Source organism: Haemaphysalis longicornis, unplaced genomic scaffold, assembly GCF_048455015.1.
Source record: "Haemaphysalis longicornis isolate Haplotype H1 unplaced genomic scaffold, Haemaphysalis longicornis Haplotype H1 scaffold_2, whole genome shotgun sequence".
Classification (NCBI taxonomy): domain Eukaryota; kingdom Metazoa; phylum Arthropoda; class Arachnida; order Ixodida; family Ixodidae; genus Haemaphysalis; species Haemaphysalis longicornis.
In genome coordinates this window covers 49,801,429-49,808,026 of record NW_027526295.1, presented here as the reverse complement: position 1 = coordinate 49,808,026, position 6,598 = coordinate 49,801,429, and the positions used below count along the sequence as shown (strand labels likewise).

At 45.9% G+C, this 6,598-nt stretch overlaps 1 long non-coding RNA gene across 1 annotated transcript; it reads right to left on the bottom strand.

Moving 5' to 3' along the window:
• Positions 1-248: 248 nt before the first annotated feature.
• Positions 249-6,320, bottom strand: LOC144167095 (uncharacterized). The gene is made up of 3 exons (XR_013321844.1): positions 6,182-6,320; positions 5,478-5,564; positions 249-736 (listed from the first exon to the last, which is right to left on the bottom strand). It is a non-coding gene; the product is annotated as an uncharacterized LOC144167095 (long non-coding RNA).
• Between the last annotated feature and the right edge of the window lie 278 nt (positions 6,321-6,598).

Here is a 6,598-nt window from a genome sequence, read left to right as displayed (position 1 = left end):
TTTGTTTTTGACGAGGCGAGTGCCTGCTTGTATTTCATCAACACCGAACTAACCCGCCTGGATCACCACTTTATAGACATTGAGCAATTCTTTGAATTGGTTTATTGTAGCAAGCTGTCTTGTTTATTTCCTTATTTTTTTGGCATTTCCTGTCTCATTTGAAATTGGGAGACCAGATAGCTTTTACTACGGGTCATGCACTGGTGACAACAAATAATTGATTTCACATTAATCAATTTTCAGTTCTGTTTTATTGCTCACCAGCCAATGACCTGAAATATCAGAGGCTCTTAAAACATATGCTGGCATTTCTTTCCTGCACTGTAGTACAACTAATCATGACTTTTATCATATTTTGTTCACAAATTGTAATATTTAGAAAGTATTCAGCTGAATGAAAATGTTATTTCAGAAGCATGCGCAATCAAAAAGGCCTCAATGACTCTCACCACATGGTTCACTTGTTTCTGTCACAAATAACCTGATTGCAGCCACATTCCACCCAAGACGAAGGTAACATACCCTCTGGGATGATGAATATTTAAAATGCCTTACGAGTAAGTGCTCAGCACATGAAATTGTGGCATTAAAATTAAAACAGAAGATCCCTCTGCGGCATCCTTCACTTGGGGCAGCGCTTGATCACAAACTTCGAGAAGCTGAAAAATGCTCCATGCGCCGCTCCAGCCAGCAGAAACAATGCAGGACGCAAGTTGGTAGGTGGACCGTTGGCATCCTGCGATTGTGAAGATTTTTGTTTAGTAGATGCTCTTCTTTTTGTACCACTGTTTATTCCTCCTTTAACAAGCAGCTGAACTCCTGCAGGTTCTACGAATCATACAAGCATAATAAAATGCAGCAATGCCGAACAATTGGCAGGGTTACCTCAATTTTTCTTTTCTAGGAATGAAAACAATGTAGGTAATCTATGCACAACTACAATCAAACCTTTCAATTTTTACCTACTTCACTCCTAACAAGCACACATACACGTTAGACATGTGAGCAAGCTGCTAAATTAATGCCCACAAACTTAATCAGGCATCAGAAATCGGCAGAGAACGACGTGTCACCTTTAAATGGCACTTTTTTCGTTCAAAACACGTAAATGGGCGAGAAAGATACATAATTATGAGTTGGTACCCTCATCTGGTATGGTTTTCAGGCAATGCTTACATCTCACTTCAGTACCTTCAGGTGGTGGAGATCTTTGAAAACTCATTGCGGGCAAGTGGGTTGTTTTCAAGCTCTCGTATCTTGCCAGCATATGCTGGATTCCAGCATTCCCAAATCAACGTGACGACCCGAATGTGGTGGATGCAAGAAAGAATAAGCACACGCCAAGGGCGTAGCCGAAGGTGGGGTGGGGGGAGGGGGGGGGCGGTGCTTCCCCCATAATGTTTTATGCCAAGGCTGGGGTGCGGTTTAAGCAGCCTGAAAAACCGCCTAAAGTCACCTGCAGGCGCGGAAGTTGCAGTTTTAAGGACATTCTTGCTCATATAAAGCTGACAAGGGCAATGTCAACGTCTGATCCCTGCGCCCACTCTAGATGCTGTACCTGTCAATATATACAGCCCGGCTGCATTTCGCGCCGGATACACCGACAAGCGCCGGGAACCTGCCGCGAGCCGATCGAAACAGCCCCACTGTTTCACTGGCGGAACTGCACGGCCGGGGAATGGCAAAACAGCAGGAAAAGCCTCATATAGGCTTACATGTGGTCGGGAGCGTTTCATTCCTTGTCTTTACACTGATACAAAGCATAATCACATGACAGAGCATGTCGCTGTATTTTGTTCAGTCAACTATCAATCCTTGATATGTTTATTTTTCTACCGACATCGCATTTCATTGACTATTGCAGTTCCATAATTTCTGCTGCATAAAAAGCATTGCTCTGCCCATCTTGTATTTCCTCCACATCAACAAAACTACACAATTCTCCTTATTGCGGAGCTTTGTTTTTTTGGCACTATTTCACTGTTTCCTTGACCTCCCTTTAGAATCAGCATTCTGTATTTGCTTAACCGGAATTTTACTGAAGCCATGTCTGTTTCAATTTAACAGATAGAAATAACGAAATTTAATAAGAAACGTGCAACAAGCTCAACATTCAACAGCAGTGCAAAAGGTGTTCCGCTTAGCGCAAGTTCACTACTCACGTTACTAGCACAAAAAATAACAAAAGGCGATTACTTAAAGGAGCCATGAAGAGAAAACAAAAGTTTGTTTTATTCGAAAGATTAGGTGTTTCATAGTACCCCAAGCGCTTTCCCGGAAGCAAATGATGCTTTATTCACTGAGAAATAAGGCAATTTAAGCCAAAATTTTAAATCTCCCGCTAAAATTGCACATTTCGTCATGTGAACAATGGCGTCATACGAGCCGGTCCATGAAACATATACTTAGTATGTCGACTCCATATAGCACCCACACGCGGGAGTCGACCGAGACGGCGGCCATTTTAAAAATACTAGTAAAACCTAGTGCACCCGCAGCCCTAGTCATGGAATCGCCTGATCCGGAGAACAAAACTCTCGCCGAGGAGCTCGGGCTTGCATTTAACAACCTTACACCACTTGAACGCTCAATGCTTCTAAGTGCACGAGCCGCAAGAGTTGTGGGATACGCGGTGGACGGGAAAGCGACCATTCCGCGATAGCCACAACAGATGAACGCCCAGCCGTCGGCACCGCTGCCTCGTCAGCCCCGTCGCGACGGATGAATACAGACTGGTACGTATGTGCCGTATTTTCAATTTTAGTAGCAGTATCGCTTATGCCAGTTGGCCGGTGTCGTGTATGGAAAGCCGTTCGCTCGAGCTCTCTGCTCCGACCAGAAAGATTTGAGCGTCAATGCGCGGTGTGTACGGCAATTTTTTTCCCCAAGGTCAGAGCGCTTTGGCGGCGATTTGATGAAGTCGGCGACGAGCGCCAGCATGTCCGGGTCCCTGCCGTAATCACTTCCTCGGAAATGAAGCGAGCACACTCGTACTTCCTTTAGCTCTCTTTCTCATCCGTTTGCAAAGTTCACAAAACATAGCCACTTGCTTCGCCGAGATTCGTCGTTGGGCAGCACATGAAAGGAGATCTCACCGGCGGGGATGTCGCACTCCCTCGACGATTTGCCCGTACTACATGGGCATTTCAAAACACAGCAACGAAATTTCATTGTAAAGTGCTCGAACAAACCGAAGTTTTCAGTGGTTGTAAACTGTAAACGAGCTCGTAACGACAGCAGCAAGCCAACACGACCTCCATACCGAAACCTGTGCGACGAGTGGCACTATCTCGTTGCTGCTCTGTGTTCCTTACTCCCCTTGTTTCTATTTTTACCTTTCCTGGTTGGCGATATGACGGCCAACCTCCTGTGAAGGAATTACGATACCAAGCAAGGTCACGGCTGTGCGTGCCGGGACGGTTCGTTGGCCCCGAAGAGCCTTGAACCCGAAAATTCGTCTGCGCGATGGTGGCGACGGCGAGATGTCGAGTTCGGCTGGCGGTAGTTTCGTACGCATTGGCATACACGCTTGCATGTTCGTTCGGAACTTCAACCATTTACTCCACCGTTCTTTGTCATAAAAAGAATGTGCAGTATGTTTCACGGGCATTTAGCTCGCTATGCAAACTGTAAGCCCTGCCTAACATGCGTTTGCTTTTGCCGGCCTCCGCAAATCGCAGAGCATTCTCGAGTGACATCATAGGTTTGTTGCGGAAAATGAGCTGGTGGGTCGCGTGATCATTTCCTTTTTTCCTAATTATGTAGCTTTTTTGAGCGAAGTTTGCGTTATAAGTGGTGTCGTTATGGTTCTAACGAGGCAATCTTTCGAATGAACCAAACTTGTGTTTTCTCTTCATGGCTCCTTTAAGGACGAAGACGCACGTTTGCTAGCTTCACCGCCATAATATACGAATGCGCCGCATGTACAGTCCACTGCGATTCGAAGGTTGTCGCGGGAAAGCTACTCTTTCAAACGAAGCAGAAAGAACACCAGCTTTAGCAAATATTCCATGCAAGTTTCGTTATCGTCGGCGTAGATAAAGGGCAACCAAGTCCAAGTCTGTGCTTGATAACAACGAATGTACAGCTTGAAACCCAAAGGGTGGCAAGTCAGTCGTGCGGGCCATTGTTGTATCATGGAACAGCCAACAAGGGAGCAAAGAGTGCGAAATCTCGATTTTCATGGTTCCGAAACGAAACCATGGGCTGGTGGCCCGCTTGGCCGCTCGATGCTGGCGCGATAACCTTCAAATCGTGCTCGACTGTACTTCATAGCTGACAAGAAAACTTAATAGTCCCTTTTCTAAAGGAAAATCTAAAACATGAGAATCTTGATAGTAAACACCCAGTGTTGGCCTGCACTTCCGCCCGACGAACTTCAGGGACCGCGCGTCACTGACGAGAGCACTCATGATCACACTCACGAGCGTGGGTCCGCCTAACCACCTGCTCTGCGGACGAATGAATCGCCCGTGGTGTGCCCACAGACCAGCGAACGGCAATTTCGGTGATCATCATGATCATCACCATCTAAGCTCCTTAAGGTGGGCTTTACAGTTAGCATTGAGCATACACAAATCGCATGTTAAAGTCAGTTATTTCAAGCTTCGTTTCCAAAACAACGCGCAAGATGACTTGCCTACATATTTCCCCGTCCCATCTTTTGGTCGACCACGGCCCCCCTCCACCCCCTCCCCCCCGAAAAAAATTCCTCGCTACGCGCCTGGCACATGCCCAATCAGGAGTACGTTCAGCATGCACGTCGGTTGTTTAAAAAAAAGGGTGTAATGTATTGCTCAGAAGACTCAATGCTTGCACGCATCTTGGAGCAGCAACGGCCTTAGCAGATGTGTTTGAGTGGTTTTGCTCTCTCATAACATCCACAGTGCTTTCAGGAAAAGCCCCAGGCCTTGCAATTAGCATGTTCCAGTTAAGAATAATGCAGCTGATACTTTACACTTTCAAATCTTTTTCTTTGTGGAAGGATGTTTCTTTATTGGCAGTACAGCACTAGCGTGCGTAAATCGCAGTTTTCAGAACCCCAATCAGGCCTCTGTAAATGGTACAGGCAGTTACATTAACTATTTGAAAAAGTGGACTGCAAGGACTGTCAATTCACATGATAAACATCCAGAAAATAGCTGAAAACAGAACTGGTAAGGCTTTATCGAAGACTAAACTACAAAGGTAATAACATTTTTGTGTCACCACCTAAGAAATATGGCTTCATCGTAAACATGACTAACACCAGGAAATTCGTATACATGGTGATTAACTGCTATGCCCACATTATGATTTTGGGTGAAACTGAGTTTTCCGAAATTAACAATAAAGGTTGCCATTTAGCAGCTACTTATTAGGTTATGCATGAAACACCAATAATTGTTACGGGGGCGAGAACTTGTACATTCAAGTGATCGAACATTATTCAAGTATGGTAGCCCACTGTGCTACCAAAACTGTGTTTGAAAACTTACGTTCTGGCGGCCAAACACTGTTGACAATGCTTGTGGCTCTTGTCCAGTTGAATGGAGGGACGTGATGTGCTCAGACCGTCCAGAGGTCTAAAACAGGATGACATGATTATCACTCAGGCAAGAATGGAAATTATTGGGTGCACGAATGTTACAACTCGGGCAACACAACATTCAGCCAAAATCAATACCCGCGTACAGCGGCACCGTACACATGGTGAGGTGGCTCGCCGTAAACGCAACGAAGCTTGCGAGGCGCGCACATTCGCTCGCCAACGATTTCCCCTCGCCATTTACAACACGGCACAAACGACAGCGGTGATTAACGAAGCCGTAAACGCTGCGCCGCACAAGTAGCCGCCCGTGTTCTGATAAACTACGCGTAAGAAGTTGTTCGCAGTGGTGAACTCTGAAGCTGTTCAATGTAGTGCTGCGGAATGGGAAACGTTACTGAGTTACTGAGCGCCACTGCGTTACTGAGCGCCACTGCGTTACAGAGCGCCAGTGCGTTCAGCGCTCAATGCAAGCACCACAATGTTCTTTCGCACATCGCCTTTCTAGAGACAAGCCCTCTAGGTTCAACCTAGCCAGTTCAGTTAAACAATTCACACACGCGGGCTCCTGTTAACGAATCCTTAAAGCGGCGATGACAGCTACAAATGACATCCAGTGACAAGAAAGGCGGCAAATGTGACGAGACAGCTTACCTGACAGAGACCACGCAGAGGAGCGAGCGACGTTCAGGGGCAAGCGCCAAACTTAATTAGCCGTCTTCAGGTGGCAAAGTTGTTCTCAAATACTTCATCGCGAAGTCGAACCCGACAGGCATCACCGAAGACGACGAGGTGTCCAATTATACATAATAACTGCGCTTGTTTAACCGCACGGTCGCACAGTAAACAATCTATGAAAGAAGGGTCACGGGGTATCTGTTCCGGAATCCGGCCACGCCGCCGCGCGCCGTACTCAGGGTATCGGCCGTTGGCAGGGAGTTGCGTAAACAAATTAAAACGACAACAATAAATAATTGCATCTTTTACTGAATATAACATAATCTTTAAGTTTATTATTTATTGTGTGTATTATAATAAAGAAGCTTAGATATTTAAAGTTTACAAACACAA